The 20,176-nt window shown below is 36.8% G+C and overlaps 1 protein-coding gene across 2 annotated transcripts in view; it reads left to right on the plus strand.

Annotated features, from left to right (window-relative positions):
- APOOL (apolipoprotein O like) overlaps nt 1–20,176 on the plus strand; it is an 87,070-nt gene that overhangs the window by 20,598 nt on the left and 46,296 nt on the right. The window lies entirely within an intron of this gene.

Here is a 20,176-nt window from a genome sequence, read left to right on the forward strand (position 1 = left end):
ATTACAATTAAGTGTTCAGAAATTCCAAAATAATTTTGTTCTTTCATACAACATCATAATTAAAGCACTTGGTACTTGAAATGCTTTAACATTAATGTTCTATAATTTAATAAGACAATAAAAACCATATCTATCTAAGCCACACTGAGCTGCACAGTTATTTGTTCTGGCTAACTGCAGATTGGCCTTTTAAGTGCTGAAGCCTTAATTTTGATGAAGATTATATCTCAAATGTACCATATACTTCCCATCCATCTTAAACCAGAGAGTTTAACCCATTCTTCCTCATTCGGTGTCTTCATTATTTAACTTTGCCAATTGTAATATGCTGTAGCTGTTATTCGTAATGAAGATGCAAATATGGATAGTGAACCTGAATGGGTATTGAACACAGAAATAGCCTTAGAATATGCTATCTTGAAAAGATTACTGGTGTCATTTGCTTTTTCCCCATAGAGGTGAAGTAAAATATATACAACTTCTTAGCTTTGTGGGGAGTGTAACATGCTCTATAAACCAAAGGCAGCCTTTTTCAAAGTGTTTTTCTGCCCTCTAAAGATCTCTGCTGATACTTGTGTCCTTTTTCTTGTCTGCCCTATTTTAAGTAATGTGTATGCTTTCTGCACCATTAACATAAAATAGTTTCTGATGCACAGTAGGCATTCAAAAAATATTATTTACCCCTTTCCTGTTACTAATGTATTAGAACACGAGTATTTTGTCGACACATCCATCTTCAGATTATTTCACTTTTACCAATGTGCTACAGGTCACTACTTTCTCTTAGTGTTCCTTAATATTTAATTTCCAAGAAAAGACCAGATGCTATGGACCATTTACAATTGCATTTTTAATGTGGGCAACAGAGCAGAGAGATGGCAGAACCTGGGTTCTTGATAAGTCACTGAATCAATCAGTCGTGGAGTTCTGCCTACTTCTAGACTTCCTTTTATATGAGAGAATAATGTTTTGTCATTGTTGAAGCCAATTTGAGTTGGCGATTCCAAAACTTTAGCCAAAAGAATCCTAAATGATACCTACTATGTTGGATTGTTGTGAAGATTAAAAGACTCAATGTATGTAAAGCACCTGGCTCATAGTAAGTGCTCCTTAAACACAGAACACCCTGTCTTCAGGGATTCCTTATGTTTTCAGGGACATCATATTAAGGTACAACACAGGTACCACTACCAGATTGTAGAGTTGTTCCATCATTCGTTTGTAACTTCCTTGCTGGTTCTTTCTTTCCCAACCATAGTGTGTGCCTCTGCTACTATCTTTCATTCTGCTTTTATTCTTTCTTATCTCTTGTATTTCTTATTACTTCTTCCACTTCTTGGCTTTTGTATGATAAATCTCGCTTTTTATAAACACAACTTTCCAATTGGAATACCCTTGCCTCTAATTCTCAAATCTTTGGTTCTTCTCCCTTTTTGTTCAGGGACAGCTTTTTGGCCACAAGAGATTCTGAAATATGATGACTTGTTTCTTTTCCTCCTCCCCAGGTCTTAGAAATCCTCTAGATGCCTAAAAGTTCTAGATAGTTAAGGCCATACTGTACCTTATAATAAGCATGGTTTGTGATACAAATTTCCAAAAGCCACGGAAAAATTAATCTCCTTATTTTGGAGTCACACAATGTATCTTAATCGGCTCCAGCTACTATAACAAAATACCATAGACGGGCAGCTTAAGCAACAGACATTTATCACAGTTCTGGAGGCTGGGAAGCCCAAGATCAAGGTGCCAGCAGGTTGGGTTCTTGATGAGAACTCTCTTCCTCGCTTGCAGACTGCTGCCATCAAGCTGTGTGCTCACATGATGTCTTCTTTGTGAGAGAGAGAGAGAGAGAGCATGCTCTCATGTCTCTTCCTCTGATAAGGACACCGATCCCTGTATGGGGGCCCCATCCTCATGACTTCTAAATCTAATCACCTCCCAAAGGTATATCTTCACATTAGGGGTTAGGGCTTCAACATATGAATTTGGGGGGGGGGGCACAAACATTCAATCCATTAATACCATGTATATTTTTAAATTTAACAAATCTTAACATTAGTCAAGTGTGGTGTCATTGGGAAAAAAATATCTTTTTTGCAGAATGTCTCCCCCGCCCCTTATTTCAGTTTGGGATTGTACTTGATTATCATGTGTACCCATAGTGTTGTTAAGCTAGGAGTAATAAAACTGCTATTCAAATATTTTATAAATATTACTTTAGAAAAATGCTGAGTGATAGTGGATAACTACCATACAAAGCAGCCTTATGTTATAGTGCAAGTAACAGGCTTCATAATTTTTCCCAGGTGACACTTTTTTGCTTTTGTTTTTAACAAAAGTGTCAGTTCAGGACTGAGGGAAGAATAAGCAAATGCACGATTTGACGGTTTTCATGTCAAATAAGCCAACAAATGGTCTCTGATAGATTTTGGTTTTATTCGTAGACTTTTGATGACCATTAATAAATTAAACCATGTTTGTATTTCATAAGTGCTGTGTTTCAAAATTTGAAGATCAGAGACCTGTTTGAGACACAAAGCTGGCTTATTTCAACTTAAACTTATGGAATAATAAATAATAATGTATAATCAGAGAGTTTTTCTTGAATATGCTAATTGTTACCCCCTGCTGTAAGTTTTAACACTTCAGAAAAGTGGAGATGATTTGTAGGCCAAATGAAAATCTAAAGAATGGATAAAAATGATATGATTAGTTCATATTTTAGACCTTGGATCTTACATTTGTCTAAGGGTAGGCTACTTTGACCTGATGATCTGCTATCATTAATTTATACTAAAACATGTATTTGAAAACAAAAAACAAAAAAAGAAATAAAAATAGAAACAAACAAAAACATGTACTTGATACAAGGCCAAGGTAAAGTGACTGCAACACTGCTAAGATTTAGTCATTATCTTCAAGGAAAATGCAATCTGTGTGGTTCAAAATAGAGTGAGAAAACAAATCTAATTAGAGAGTTAGGAAGGACTACATCAAGAGTGCCATATCTAGTAGTTGTTAAGAATGGCCAGGATTTTAGTAGAGACGGTATACCTGGGGGTGATGACATTGAGACAGGCAACCAGCTGAGTTTAGCTGCATCAAAGAATTCCTGAAGGAGAGTAGTAAACAAAGACAAGGCTAGAAAAGTGATGGTGAATTTCCTCAGAGATGGGACTTGGGGGAGGTGGGAGCGTATCCTTTTTTATGTTTATATTCCTAGTACCTAGCATAGTCTTTGACTAATCTTTATTTAAAGAACGGGAAAAATGTAAGTTAAATGTATTATAAGTTTGTTTTTATGATTTTATGAGACTATTCTCTAATTTATAGATTTAGACCATCTTTCAGAACCACTCCTATATAAGGCTAGATTCTCTCATTTTCATATTTTCCTTTTACTTTCTTGAAAGTAATGCTTTATAGTCCTCTGCAGTGGCATAAACAATGTTTAGCTCTTCTGCTGTTTTTAGGTCAGCATATATGCCCTGAATGGATCGGTATAGAGTTAAAACTGGTATGTTTGAAAGCAAAAATCATGTAAATGATTTAATCTCTTTTTTTACTGAATAAATTTGATATGTAGCATTGTGTAAGTTTACGGTGTACAGTGTGTTACTTTGATACATTTATATATTGTAATATGATTGCTGTTATAGTGATATTTATCACATTGCATAATTATAGTACAATATTATTGTCTGTATTCATTATACTGTGCATTAGATCTCTGTGGCTTATTTATTTCTCGTTGTAAGTTTGTACCTTAAACACCATTAATCTTCTCTCCCCTATCCCCTGGTAACCACCATTTTACTCTCTGTTTTTTACGGGTTTGATTTTGTAAATTCCACATATAAATGACATCATACAGTAGTTGTCTTTCTCTGTCTGACTTATCTTGTTTAGCATAATGTGCTCAGGGTTCATCCATGTTGTCACAAATGGCAGGATATCCTTCTTTCTCATAGCTGAATTCCATTGTGTGTATGTACCACATCCTTTTTATAAACCATTCATCCATGATGGGTATTTGGGTTGTTTCCATATCTTGGCTATTGTAATAATGCTGCAATAAACATGGGAGTCATATATCTCATCAAAATCTTAACCTATTCTTTTTGATAGAGTCATAAGAAAAACCTAAAGGTTGGAGCTGTAAGACAGTGCTCTCCAATAAAACTTTCTTTGATAATGGAAATGTTCTGTTTCTGTGCTATCCAGTATGATAGCCACTAGAGTCACATGTATCTATTGAGGCCTTAAAATGTGGCTAGGGGATGAAGGAACTGAATTTTTAATTTTAATTAATTGAAATAGAAATTTTTGTGTGTGTGTGTGTGTGTGAGGAAGATCAGCCCTGAACTAACATCCGATGCCAATCCTCTTTATTTTGCCGAGGAAGATTGGCGCTGGGCTAACGTCCATGCCCATCTTCCTTTACTTTATATGGGACGCCGCCACAGCATGGCTTGACAAGCTGTGCGTCGGTGCGTGCCCAGGATCCGAACCTGTGAACCGTCGGGCCGCTGAAGTGGAGTGCACGCACTTAACCACTACGCCACTGGGCCAGCCTCTGAAATAGAAATTTTAAATAGCACATGTGGATAGTGGCTACCATATTGGACACTGCAATTCTAAGGGTTCTCTTAGAACCTGCTCTGAGTCTTTTCATTTTACAAATAAGGAAATTTTGGCCCAGAGAGGTGACATGACTAACCAGAGATTACATAGTTGTTCAAGAACAGAGCTGGGACTAAACACAGGTGTCCTGATGCACAAGTCATTACTAGATCTAAACACTGAAATTTTTAAGTTGCTAATCAAATTGTAATTATTACTTTTACTCCATTTATTGTGTTTAGTAATAATTACACATTTCTCCTATCCTTTCTACTGTTTCCTCTCCTTCACACACACCTACACTATCTCCATCAAAAAAATAAAAAATGATATCTTTAGGACAAAGCTTTCAAATTCATTTATTTAACTTGGAAGTAAATTTTAATTGTCTGTGTTTTCAAATGACTTTTACTTCTAAATTCTTCAAATTCCCTCTGTGGTCTCCACATTCAGGATGTTCAGTGTGGGTTACCGAGTGATTCTGATCATATAATCTAGAGTATTATTTTAATATAAATAATTATCTGTTGGCGACTTCCCTTCTGGTTTTTAGAGGAACAAAGCAGCAATATCTTATCTGTAGTAAATTATACACTTGGGAATTATCACTGAACTTTAGAATTGTGCATTGTCAAAATTAGAAGGAACTTTGGACGTTTTGTAGTGTAGCCTCCTTTCACAAATTGGCAATCTGACGTACAGTGAGGGGGAATTTACTTGTAAAAGGTGACATAGTGAGTTATTAGCAGAGCACTGATGTTCTTTCCATTATATCACTATTGCTTCTCAGATCTTCACAAGTGAACAAATCAAAGGGCACTGCAGCGTGCGAAGTTCTATTAAGCTGCAAATGGCTGTCCTGAATTTTGATGACTAATCTCAACTTGTCACAGCTCATTAGGTGCTGGAAATAGACTCACCAAGTTCTTGAGTCAAATATTTAAAAGCAATTTACACTTGCAATATTGCAAGCACAATTGAATTTTCTTACAAATCTCAACTTGAAGGTCTGTCTGGCTGTTTGCAGGGGGTACTTGTTGCATAGCTATATTCCAATATGCCAGCATCTACTGAGGCTTGTACCCACCACACAGGTGTCAAAAATTTGGTTACCTTTTCTTTGAGTGAGGTGGAGAAAGCATAGTCATTTTTATGAACTATATTGGTCAAAGGACAAATGTTGTGGGTTAGAATGCTATATTTTGTTGCCAGAATATAATTCAGGCCAGACTGGTGAATGGAAGAATGAAAGGCAGTGTTTTACTTCAGTCTCCTGCAGCAGTGCCACTTTTCTAGTCTGCCACAGCATTTGCTACCATTATTAGACTGACATTTAAAATGTGGTGGTGGTGCTTCAAAGGTGAAAGATACACAACCATAAACTTAGGAACTTCCCAGGCCCAGTGTTTGACGTTTAAATTTACATGTCTAGCAGAGGGTCTCACCAGTGCCAGGGAACTCATCTCGTAAACAAGTATATATTGCTTCCCTGTTCACAAGGAGTTGACAGTCTACTTGGAGAGAAAATACTAATGCCAGTGGCTAGGTGCAAGTACAATAAGAAGCTAAGGATAAGCGTTGGGGAGTAGTAGGAAGTAAGACTACCTATGTTACCACACAAGATTGGGGTTCTCTGCTTGATGTGCATAAACAAGCCAATTAATTATGGCATCAGCTTTGGGGAGAGAAATCAACTTTTATTCTGCGATATCAATCTGCAGGGAGACAGGGGGCATGTGCCCTCAGATCTGTCTCCCTGATTCAGGATTTGGGGCGAAATTTAAGAGGTTAGGGAGAACAGGCTGGCATGTGGAAACACTAGTGGGACAGGTTTTGATTGGTGGGCTTCAAGCATTTATGGTAAGGTTTTAAATATTTATGACAGGGTGAGGAAGGAATTTTAACACTGGATCTTCCCGAATGAGGGACCTCTCGCTTCTGATAAGAGTCTTTCAAGTTCCGGTCATGTCCCAGCCCTTGGGTTCTCTGGGGAGGAGGATCTTTAGTTCCAAGGTCATTTCAGGTCTCAATTTCTTCTTTTTACACATGCCCTGGCTACAGGACTTTGCAGATTTTCTGAAAGGCAATTCTTAATCACTCTGTTGATAAGAGATGGGGTCAGTTGAACTGGTCCTGGAGGGCCCGTGGTTACACCTATGTAGGTTTTAGATAGATTATGAAGAGCCTGGAAACTATAAAATGGTTTTAAACATTGTACTAGGAAGCAGGAGGCCAATTAATTTTCTTCAGCAGGGTAGTAATCTAACTGAGCAAAGAATTATTTTGGTTTGACAGTGGTAATTCCAGTTGGTTGGAATTAGATGAAATGGAGTGGTGGCCATTGGCTAGGAGATTGATGATGGCAGTGATGATGATGATGGTAATAGTTAATATATATGAGCCCTTTTTCTGTGCTCATCCCTGTGAGATAGGTAATATTACATGTATAAAAATTGACACCCAGTCGAATTGCTTGCCCAATGCCACACCACTAGTAAGTAGTAGAGCTAGGATTTGAATCTAAGTCTAACTCTGAAGTCTGTCCTCTTTCCACTACTTGACCAAACAGATGGTAAGGGCCTGGTCTACGTTGGTGGCCCTTATAGCACTCTGTACCTACCTGTATTATAACACTCATCACTCTGGGTTCTTTTTGTATTACATACCTGTCTCCTCTACTAGACTGTGATTCTTTGAGGACGTGGATCATATCTTAATCATCTTTGTAACCCCAGCACCTAATATAATTATACAGTAGGCATTTGACAATGTTTGTTGAATAAAAGAATAGAAAATAAGGAGTAAACAAAAGACATAAACAACAAACTACTTTATTTTTGTACTTAAGGGTAGAGTAGCAGTAGAATACAGTCATGCGCTGCATGACAACGTTTAGGTCAACAACGGACTGCATATACGACAGTGGTCCCATAAGATTAGCACCATATATCCTAGGTGTGTAGTAGGCTATGCTATCTAGGTTTGTGCAAGTACACTCTACAGTGTTCGCACAAAGACAAAATTACGTAATGATGCATTTCTCAACATATTTCTGTCATTAAGTGATGTATGACTGTATTGAAGTTGGTAATACTAGAGTGCTTCTTTCTGCTCCTGCCTTTTATCGATATTCCTAGTAAACTGTCCTCATTTCAACTGAAAACTACTTTGAAAGATTATAATGGGATGTATACTAAGTTTCATAGGAGTCTTTTTAAAATTTTTATTATGGAAAATTTCAAACATTTACAAAAGTACGAAGGACAATGTGAAATATGATAATATAGCGTAATATAACATAATATGTAAAGTATAATAATAGGCAATATAATATATAATAATATGCCTATCACCCAGTTTCAACAATTGTCAAGTCCTGGCCAATCTTGTTTCATCTGTACCCCACCCCTGGATTATTTTGAAGCAAATCCCACATATATTTTGTCTGTAAAAATATCAGTATATCTCTCTTAAAAAACTGGAACTCTTTTAAAAATTATCACACATAAAAAATTAACAATTCCTTATTATTAAATATGTAGTCAATGTTAAATATCTGTGAATGTGTCATAATTTTTTAAAGTTCATTTTTTTGATTCTGGATCCAAATAGTGTCCGTACATTGCAATTTATTGATTTAAGTCTTTTAAGGCTCTCCCTCTATCTTTCTTCCTTTATTTATTGAAGAAATGAGGTCATGTCATTTGCCCTATAGAGTTTCTGAATCCTTGAATTTCCTTATTGAATTTCCAGGGTGTCTTTTAACATGTTTCTCTGTCTTCTGTATTTCCTGTATCATGATAATATAAGATAATCAACTAATTCTTACTCAAATTCAAAACTACAAGTTTTACTTTAACTTCAATCTTACATCTTTCTCCCATACTGAAACCCCAATCTTTAAAATACCAGCATATTTAAATGTCTTATTCTACAATATATACACAGTAGTTTCAAAATAAAATGCCAACACTGCCACCAACAATATGATTATTAAAAACAGTTTTAAGGTTTTTTTGCTGTTTTCTTTGTCCTTTGATCCTTTGAGTATAGCCCATTAGGGATGGACAGTCAATTACTTGGTTGTAAATTCACTTTGAATTGTTCCTGTATGTGTGATCATTGCCTCTACATGGTTTGTTTACTTCATTTTTCTTTTAGTTTTTAGGGCTTACCTTTTTAAATTTTATTTTTGTTTTATACTTATCACAGGATTCTTGATTTAATAAAATGACTTTTGCTACATGATGATACATCTCTAAAGCAGAACTAATGATTAGGACTGATTTTAGATTAGTCTATAATAAATATATGCTCTTTATTACAAAATAGGTAACAAAAATTCTTATAGAAGATAATTTTAAATTCCAATTCTGTTAGTAAAAAGAAAACCCATGTTTATGTTCCCCAGTGTTTTGTGCCATTCTCAGTCTATCAGTAACCAATGTTGTGGTTGGACTGGCCCTTGTGGTTTTTATTATGATTGCAAGACATCCTTCAGCAATAACCATCAGGAAACTTTGAAAAAATAAAGGTTTATTACTCACAAGACCTGGAAATTACACAGCACACCTGGGGCCTCACAGCAAGTTCACGAGGAGGGAGAGAGAGAGAGAGCAAGCAGGCGTGGAGTTCTGCTTTTATTGGGGTCCAGGGTGGGGGCCTAGGGTTTCTTGGGTTCATTCTTTATTGGTGAATTTAAAACGTAAGTGGGAAGAGGAGAGAAAGTAGCCTAAATGGTCAGTTATTGAAATCAACCAAGATCTCTAAAACAAAGGAGCCTTGGTGAGGGGAGGCAGCCTGGCTCTTTATCTAGTGTCGCTGACAATGTGTTTATTTGAGATAGCCTTCTTTGAAGTGGATGCTTCTTTGAAGTGGATGCCTCAGCAATCAAAGCTTAAGTCGGGCACTTGCAATACAAAAAAGAAAAAAAAAACTGTCAAGACTTACACTACAATCCACCCTGTGATGCCCAGGCATCAGAATCAATAGTGAGGACACTTAACTGCCTGGGTAGCTGATATGCTAAAAGTCAGGGGTAGGGCACATTGTAACCCAGAAAGTACACATCTAAATAGGATTATAGTAGCAAATCCTATAATAATTATACAGGCAATAGTCTGAAATGCAGTCTGTAGCCATTGTTCCAAACTTGAAGCCATGCAAAGAGGTCAGTGATCTTAGGGACTGGCCCTGGGAATCTGTTAAAGGATTTGGGTAATATTGTGAAATATTTTAACATCTTGGGCCATCTGGTATAAGTAGGTTTGAACCTGTCCTGAGTTGATAGATCGCTCCATATGTCCTCTAATTAGTCTGTTAGTCATGAGAATAGGTCATTTTAGTTAAAGGGTTGTGTTCTATTCTGGGAGCCGGTGATGCAAATGGGTTCCCCAACTTAAGCCTATATGGTGCAAGTAATCAAGTATTTAGTAAGAGGCATTTCTATGGAAACAAAAGAAAAAAACCCACAAAAGTTAATGCTTGGATCAGATTATAATGCGAGTTTCTGAGCTCTGAAGGCAGCCAGTCGAGATTTCTAGATGTTGGGCACAAAGCATCTTCAGACAGAGTGAGTGGCAATCTGATAGATTTTCCTGGTTTGCGGTTTGAATGTCTCTGGTGATCTTTCTGAGTGGCCCATACAGCAATAGACATGAAGATTGTCCATACATGAGCTGTTGTTGTGATTTCTCTGAAGTTTATATCAAGTTGTCCAACTTTAGTTTGCATGGCTTTGGAAAAAGGCCAGTTTTAGCTGTTAATGATTCTAAGTCAGAAGGGTGGGAGAACAAATGGAAACATTAGTTTGGAGAGTTGTAGCCAGATATTGAAGGAAATGAGAAGAATTCAGTATCCAGTCCAGTTTACAGGTAGGAAGCAAAGCCTGAAAGGCAATTAACAGGACTAGAATCTGATATCCACAAGGGTGTACTATAATTTTCCATTGAAATATATTTTTTCTCTTGAAAATCACCCTCCAATTTTACCAAAGGTAGTAAAATTAAGACTAATTTGTTTGCAAAATAAATCTAGTTTCAAAAAACTTCGCCTGATTATTTACATAAGTACAGCAAGAATAGCAAGTGACCCATATAGGCTCTTTTTTTTTTTTAGGAGTTCGAGACCCTTGCACCACAGCTTTATTTATTTATTTATTTATTTATTTATTTATGAGGAAGATCAGCCCTGAGCTAACATCCATGCTAATCCTCCTCTTTTTGCTGAGGAAGACTGGCTCTGAGCTAACATCTATTGCCAATCCCCCTCCTTTTTTTCTCCCTAAAGCCCCAGTAGATAATTGTATGTCATAGTTGCACATCCTTTTAGTTGCTGTATGTGGGACACGGCCTCAGCGTGGCTGGAGAAGCGGTGTCTCGGTGTGCGCCTGGGATCCGAACCCAGGTCGCCAGTAGCGGAGCGCATGCACTTAACCGCTAAGCCATGGGGCTGGCCCAGACTAGGCTCTTTTGAATCTACTTTGCTAGAACTTTTTTTTTTTTTTGGTGAGGAAGATTGGCCCTGAGCTAACATCTGTTGCCAATCTTCCTCTTTTTGCTTGAGGAAGATTGGCCCTCAGCTAACATCTGTGCCAATCTTCCTCTATTTTGCATATGGGACGCTGCCACAGCATGGCTTGATGAGTGGTGTGTAGGTCTGCGTCCAGGACCCAAACCAACAAACCCTGGGCCACCAAAGTGGAGTGTGAGAACTTAACCACTATGCCACTGGGCCAGCCCCTGCTTTGCTGCAACTTTTCATAAGGAATCTCAGATTGAACTTTTAAAGGCCTCTCGAGACCAGGAATGCCAAGCCATGGACTTACCATCAGATTTCACATGCAATACCTATAGATTTGAGTGAATTCCTCTGTTGTCAAGGTCCCCAAAATATCTTGAGGTTCTTGCATCTGCCAGGAAGTGACTTTCTTTACTCATCTTGTAAGGCTGCTGGAAACTCTATAAGCAGGGTACCAGGCCAGTTTTTCCAAGGGACTTTATTGCCTCCATGAAGTTAACCTTAGTTCCTTAAAGCTATCTGGTCATATCTGAGTCTAGGTATGTCTCTCTCAAATATGATATTCCAGTCAAAGACTTGGTAATATAATCAGTGTTTTCAATTGTGTCTTTTCACAAGGAGAACAGATTCTTATTGAACTTATGGAAATAACTATATTTTCATGAAAATAAGAATACTCAGTTTCGAATTCTGGAGGGATCAGGTATGGAGAAAAAGATGAAGATAAATGTTTCATCTTTTTCACCAAAGTATATATTTTACTGAATCACTCCAAGTCGTAGATATCTTAAGAAAAAAAAGTTTCCTTAAATCTGGAAAAACAAAACATTAAAAAAATCAGCAGTATTTCAAACAAAAAGTCATAAAAATTATATTCACACCCATCAGTTCATTCAGTCCCATGTAACTTTTGTTCCGCATGAATCCAGTTTTTCCATTAGTTCTGGAAATTCTTACCCAGTTCAGCTTTATGATATTAAAGTTATCAGAAACCTGTATTCTAGAGTATTTTCCAGGAATCTCCTTAAAGATGAAGCACTTTTGCAAAAAACATCAGAGTAAAACAATAACTCTCTGTAAATAACAAAAAGACTTAAAAATGGCCATGGCTAAAGATCTGATGAGACAGCAATTGACAAGGAAATTTGCTTATTTCTGTGACACACATTTCAAAATAATAACTAGAATTATGACTGATAACTTTATACCAACACGTTTTTAGGAATTTTATATAGTTTCTAAAATACTTATATTAATAACATATATCCATACAAGGATATCCATAAAGAAGATGTAGCATTATTTCTTATTTGACAATGCTTCCTATGTAATTTAACACATCAAATAAGCCTAATTAGTTTAATATATCTCTTTTTATGAGGAGAGATAACAAATCTTTTGCAATTTTCCAGGGGCTGTCTGAGAAATCCCAAAGTTATTTTCAGGTCAAAAATACTTCATTTAGAATTTGATTTTGGGAAGTTTGTAAAAAATATAAAAAATGTTTTGAACACTTGACTAAAAAGGATCACAGATCATTATGAAACAATACTTAATTACCCATTTAACCAAAGTGACAATAAAAGATTTCAAAGACAAATACAGAAAGTTACATGCTTGTGAGCAAAATTTAGCTTTTTTAATATTGAGAGGACTCAGTTTACTTAAGTAATCAAAGATTTGATGAGAACGATAACATGAAGCACAGTAAGTTATTTTGGTAAGACACAAAATCTTGGCTTTCCTGATCGATTACCCAGAAGGGGAAAAAAAAAACTTTTCATAATTTCCTATCAAGAGCAGACCAACAATCCAAGAAAACTCTGTCCTTCCAACAGAGAGAAAAACAAATTCTAATTTTACACCAGTGTACTTTTGATACTAAAATTCATTCATTCATTTTTTTTTTTACTTAATTAGATCCATTCTAATTTTAGCCAGCTTGACTAAACATAAAATTCCTTTCCCAAGATTCCTTTTCCACAAACCTTCCATAACTCTCCTTTTTACATTCAGATTTTTTGTCTTGTGTTTTTTCCTCTTTCCATTCTGAAACAATTAGCCTCACTTTAGGACAAAATCATTTTCCCTTCCTTTAAGAAAAATGCATTTCCATACTTCATACATTTCTTACTCAAAAACATATTCTACTTTCCTTGCATACAGAAATGTTTCCCTTATTACTTCCAGTAGTTTTAACCACATATATTAGATAGAATTTCCAACCCTCAGACACCTTAATTTCCAATGAAAACTAAGAAGTAAGCAATTGTGAACTGTCTGCCACGGCAGCATTCTTTAGATCGGCAAATTTATGAATTCTTTTCATAATTTCTAGAGAGATGTGCTTCCTCATAGTACAGTTTTTTAATGTGGCACAAAACATGTTTACTAATAGATCCAGATATCTTCACTTCCTCTGTAGTAAGAGGTCAAAAGTAGGTAAACTTAGACTTGTTTAGCAATTAACATTTCAGTATTTTATCTTACTTGGAAATGATCTAGATATTAAATGAATTCCCATCATTTCATTTAACTTAGCAAAATTGTAAGGGTGGAAGTTACAGAGAGATTTAGAAACTTTAAATAGACATGTCATAAGACAATCATTGCTAAAAAATACACCTAAAAACTCTTATCTCAATTACATCTATTTATTTTGTTTTTAACAATCATGTTTAGATTACCTACAAAAACTTCATTAAACATTAGATGTCAGTCGTCAGTCATCATCCAAAGTTCTTTTTCTTGCTGAGAAATTTTGTAATAGAGATAATATAAATTTATTTGACTCATCAACCCAGGTAGAATAAAAGTTGTTTATCTGCATTATATTTAATGCTGGTAACTCTGAAGACGTCTGTATTAATTAAACCAAAAGACTTAAACTAGCTTTAATTCTGAATATTTTTCCAGATCACGTGATCCGGAGAAGCATTTGTGTGAGTTTCTATTATAGTCATGTGCCGTTTAATGACAAGAATACGTTTTAATGCATTGTTAGGCAGTTTTGTCATTCTGTGAACATCACAGAGTATACTTACACAAACCTAGATGGTATAGCCTACTACACACCCAGGCTATATGGTACTAAGTTTATGGGACCACTGTCATATATGTGATCCATTGTTGACCGAAATGTTGTTATGTGATGCATGACTGTATATGCTTAATTTACTTTAAGCCAATTAAATAGAACTCTTTACTAATTAATTTTGGTGATACTATCCAGAGGTAGAAAAATATCACATATATGTAGCATACATCCATGGACACACAAAGACCCTATATCTTCCATTATAAAACAATATAAAACTCACTAGTTTAGAAATAATAGTTGAAATAAATTAAGTTTACTCGCTCAGATGGCTGAAGTCTTTTACTATTTGTAGAGAAGACTTTTACGATTTGTATTTGCCCTTGATAAGTAATCTTATGGAGGCTGTGGCAAGGGAGCCTTTATAGCAGTTTGTATTTTTAAAAGACTTCTTTCCCTCTTTTTTTTTCATTAGTCTGGGCAGAGTTTTAATTACCTCCTGGGGTGTTTACATTTCAAAGACATGGTAAGATTTACATCTTCAAGGGACAGAGAAAGAAAATGTAGGTTTTCTCCTAGAAGTTTTAGTGTCTTTTGGATGATTTTGGTGGTCCCAATTAAAATGTAGCACCACCCAGAAACGGGGCCTCTTCAGGGTTGGAAATGAAGAGCGGGTCACTTGGGTCACTGTTGTCATGGAAATGATAAACCCATTGGATCATGGAAATTTTGCACAGCAGGAGATGGGCTTTATCTTAATGTTTTCCATTCACTGTGAGCCTTAGCAGTGATCACTGTGATGGAAAGATGGGCACCATGCCAGGCAATAAATATCCAAATGAGGAGAGGGAGGGCCCTGGTGAGAATATGGGTGGCTTTAGGGGCCTTTGCCTTTCCTTCTCACTCTTCCTCCTCACTAGAGGCCTCAGTACCCTGTCAGCTTTTCCCTTGGGGGCAGGGATGCTTCATGAGGCATGTTTTTTATTTCTGCCTCATTCAGGGAAAAGCTGAGGGGGCTCAGGATCTGTGGTGTCTCAAAGGCAGCAAGCATGTACCATGGATGGATCTTTAAGAAAGTTATGCAATTTACGGTCTTTAAAGATACTGTTACTGCACAAAATTGGGGTTCTCTTGCCTGAAGTGCATTAAAAAAACAATTAATTATGGTATCAGCTTTGGGGGGGAGAAATCAGCTTTATTCTGCAAGATCGATCTGCAGGGAGACAGGGGGCATGTGCCCTCAGATCTGTCCCCCCGATTCAGGATTTGGGGCGAAATTTAAGAGGTTAGGGAGAACAGGCTGCCACGCAGAAATGCTGGCAGGACAGTTTTGATTGGTGGGCTTCTAAACATTTATTACAGGGTTCTAAACATTTATCATGCAGTTCTAAACTTTTATGATTGGGTTCTAAACATTTATGGATTATTATAGCAGCCGTGACCTTTTGGGTTGGATACCACAGGCTACATACACCAAAGGCAATATGCAAAAGCAGATAGCGGCTAGACAGACCCACCCAGCAAGCTGTGCTCCTTTCCCAGATGGTGTTACCTTCCTGAGTTAGGTGGTTAGTAAGCAAGTCACAAATAAAAGGGTAACCTTGGTTAACTGCAAGGGCAATCATGCAATCTTGGTGACTGCACCACTTGTTTTGTTCTAGTCTCAGCCTTTCAATAATGAATGTTGTGGTTGGACCGACCCTTGTGGTTCTTATTATGATTGCAAGACACCCTTCAGTAATAAATGTCAGGAAACTTTGAAAAAATAAAAGGTTTATTACTCACAGGACCTGTAAATTACACAGCACACCTAGGGCCTCACAGTGAGGTAGATGGTGGAGAGAGAAAGAACACAGGCCTGGAGTTCTGCTTTTATAGGGGTCGAGGGTGGGGGCCTAGGGTTTCTTGGGCTCACTCTTTATTGGTGAATTTAAAACATAAAAGCGAGAATTTAAAGCACAAGAAGAGAAAAAAGTAGCCTAAATAGTCAGTTATTGAAATCAACCAAGATTTCTAAAACAAAGGAACCTCAGTCAGAGGAAGCTGTGGCCTGGCTCTTTATTTAGTCCTGTGGCTAGCCATGTGTTTATTAAAGATAGCCACTTTGAAGTGGATGCCTCTTTGAAATGGATGCCTCTTTGAAATGGATGCCTCAGCAGTCAAAGCTTAAGTCAGGCACTTGCATTACAAAAAATGAAAAAAACAACTGTCAAGGCTTATACTACACCAAGGGAAGTTGGACAAGTCAGTGCTCTGCCCTGTTGTTTCAGCTCTCATACTGTGAACAGTTGTCCCCTTTGTGTTCTAATTAGTGCTACATCTTTTTACCTTTTTTTTTTTTTGGTAATGCCGCTATTTAAAATGGCCCCCATGCATAGTGCAGAAGTGCTATCTAGTGTTCTTAAGTGAAAGGAAACTGTGATATGCCTTAACGGAGAAAATATATATGTTCAACAAGCTTCATTCAAGCATGAGTTATAATGCTGTTGCTGTGAGTTCAATGTTAATGAATCAACAATATATATTAAATAAGATGTCTTTAAACAGAAACACATAAAAAACAAGGTTATGTATTGATCAGTTGATAAAAATGTCACCAGAAGCTCACAAGAAATTAACCCTGTGGTTTGGTATTCCCTAAATCAGTGTTCGTGACTATTTTATGGAATATAACTATGGCAAATAATGAAAATCAACTATTTTTTGATTACAGAAGCTCTTGGAAGGGTTGAATCTTATGGGAGACTTACCTCATGTTTAGTCTTCTATTTGTAGATCTGTGTATGATAGAATTCTGTTCTAGGACCTGTTATCTTTTGGAGGGAGCCAGTTTTTATCTGTCATTGATTTTAAACAAGTCATTTATAATTTTGAGTTGATAAATCATTATTTTAAAGTTACAAATAATTTTTAACTCAAGGTCTTACCTTCTTCTGCAAACTAGGATCGCCTCTGCTCAATTTTAATGCTATTTAGTTAACAACCTTATGATCTTGTAAGATTTATAATACTCTGAAGCTCTGATACTTTTTAAATATCCTATTTGATTTTCTAAATCAGAGGTTGGCGATTTTTTTTCTGTAAAGAGCCAGATAGTAAATATGTTAGACTTTGCAGAACAGATAAGGTCACATATTCTTCTTTGTTTTTTGTTCATTTATTTTTGTTTTTACAAATCTTTACATATGTTTTTTTTTTAAAAAAAAACATTTTTAGTTCAGAGTCCAGGCGAGATTTAGCCCGGAGCTGTGGTTCACCAATCCCGATTCTAAATTTTTCAGTGCAGCATACAGTCAGCTGCCTTTCTTTGGATAGTGATGCCTTCTTCATTAGTATAACCTGTGTTTTGAAAAAGCCTGAGTGTGCTGTTCTGCCTGTTTTCTTTTGACCAAAATCTTGGCCTTTTTTTTTGTTTAGAGGCAATAAGTGTGCTATATTTTTTTATTGTTATTATGGTTCTTACTAGAACCTGATTAACATCAAATATATATGAGAAGAAAAAGAGGGAGTAAGCACAACCACTTAACATCTTTATTCAGCAATCAGAAGGAATGGGGAGCTAAAAATAATTACCCATTTAGCAAGTGCAAGCAATTTTCATGTAATTCTTTATTTAATCTTCATGATAATCATAAAAAAGAAGGCATTCCTATTTTTTTTAGATGTATCACCTTCTAAGATAGTACTATCCATTAGAAATTTCTTCAATGATGGAATTATTGTATATCTGTGCTCTACAATACACTTTTGTGCACTTGAAACAGGGCTAATGTGACTAAGGAAGTAAATTTTAAATTTTATTTATTTTTAATTAATTTAAATTTAAATAACCACATGTAGCCAGTAGTTACCATATTGGGAAGCATGTCTCTAAGAGCTTAAGAAACTTGCGGAGGGGCTGGCCCAGTGGTGCAAGTGGTTGGGTGTGCACACTCTGCTGTGGCGGCCCAGGGTTCGCCGGTTCGGATCCCGGGCACACACTGATGCACTCCTTGTTAGGATATGCTGTGGCGGCATCCCATATAAAGTAGAAGAAGATGGGCACGGATGTTAGCCCAGGACCAGTCTTCCTCAGCAAAAAAGAGGAGGATTGGCATTGGATGTTAGCTCAGGGCTGGTCTTCCTTACAAAAAAAAATAATAACTTGCCGAGATTAGGCAGTAAGTTCCACAACTGGAGTTCAAAACGAGGTCTGTGCAACTCCTAAGTTCATGTTTTCTTCTATTATGCCATATTGCCTCGTCAGTAAAAGTCAAGGTGGATGGACTCTGTCCTACTGAGTAAAAAATGTAGTGAAGATACTTAGGCATTTTTCAAGGTATATTAACTTTTTAGGCCACTAGTTCAGTTAGTCAATCCAGACTCTGGAGCACTAGATCATAATTATCAAGCAATACCTATAAATTTGTTTTATAGTCTACATGTTATTATTGAAACAGCACATAAAACATTGACCAGCTTAAACTAGTTTGTTTCCTTAAAACAGGTTGTTGATTAATTAAACTTTGGTCCAGAGACAGCATTGCGCATGTACCAGGTGGGAACCTGTAGCCCCAGGATGACCCCAGAACCAGGAATCTTCAGAATTGTTGCCACCTGAGCTTTTATGAAGCAAGAAGTCCTTTAATAAGGAAAATCTGGCTTCCAGCAGCTTGATTACCATATATGGACTGATTCGAGACTAGCCAATCAGCTTCTACCCCTAACTCCTTCAATTTCACCCTAAACCCCGGATCAGGGAGACAGATTTAAGAGCCTTGCCTCCTGTCTCCTTGCTGATTGATCTCACAATAAAGCTCTTTCTTTTCTCAAAAGCCAGTGCCATAGTGTTGGCCTCTATGCACGTCGGATAGTGAGCCCTTGCTTGGTAATGTTATTATTACATTATGTGAAGTAAAATGACTATACTCTGAGAACATTAGGTTAAAAATTTTTCAGATGTTAGCATAGTTCAAAAGTGTTTTTCTTATATCTAGGGAGTAAGGTCTAATCAGGTGTTTAAAAAATAGCTTTTAGGGGCTGGCCCCATGGCTTAGCGGTTAAGTGTGCATGCCCCACTACTGGTGGCCCAGGTTTGGATCCCAGGCGCGCACCGACGCACTGCTTCTCCAGCCATGCTGAGGCGGCATCCCACATACAGGAACTAGAAGGATGTGCGACTATGACATACAACTACCTACTGGGGCTTTGGGGAGAAAAATGGAAGAAAAGGAGGAGGATTGACAATAGATGTTAGCTCAGGGCCAGTCTTCATCAGCAAAAAGAGGAGGATTGGCATGGATGTTAGCTCAGGGCTGATCTTCCTCACAAAAAAAAAATAGCTTTTAAATGTAAGAATTGACATCCTTCAAATAATCACTTCAGAGCTTTATTAACAAAATTTCTCAGGTACGTGGGAGAGCAGCTTTGCTGGCATCAGTTTTAAAATGTTTTTTTTTTATTGATACCTGCCATAGGTATGGAGTGGAAATCTCGTTATTTCATTAGTGAATACCAACTGGGTATAAGAAATCAAAAGTGAGGTTTTTGGGGAAGGCAGGCCTAGATAAATCATTCTGTGATGCTAACATATGTACTAGAGGGAGACTTGAATGGAGAAAAACAGTGAAGAAAATTTCTATTATTAGTATTGTCTTCATTTTACCCTATGTTTCTGGAGTCTCAATCTGAATCAGAGTCATGCCTAGTTTAAACAGGCCGTTGCTTAACTAGTGCCTGTAGCTTCCCTTAATATGCTCAGGAAATATTGAAAAATATGTCAGAAATGAAGTACAGGCACTATCACTGTTATCAGAGAACATTTAGAATCCTTTGGCCAGTGTTTCTTCCAGTTCTTGCACAATTCCACTTATCTGTAAGCCAGAGACTTCCCTCCGGATGTCCTTTGTTAATTTCCGCAAGCCTCCTTTCCCATCTAAAGAATCAAGCTCTTAAAATACTTGTTCCAAGGAAAGATTTTCATTTGGCCTTGTTGAATGGATAATCTTTCAGGATTAT

The sequence above is a fragment of the Diceros bicornis genome, chromosome X (assembly GCF_020826845.1).
Source record: "Diceros bicornis minor isolate mBicDic1 chromosome X, mDicBic1.mat.cur, whole genome shotgun sequence".
Classification (NCBI taxonomy): Eukaryota; Metazoa; Chordata; class Mammalia; order Perissodactyla; family Rhinocerotidae; genus Diceros; species Diceros bicornis.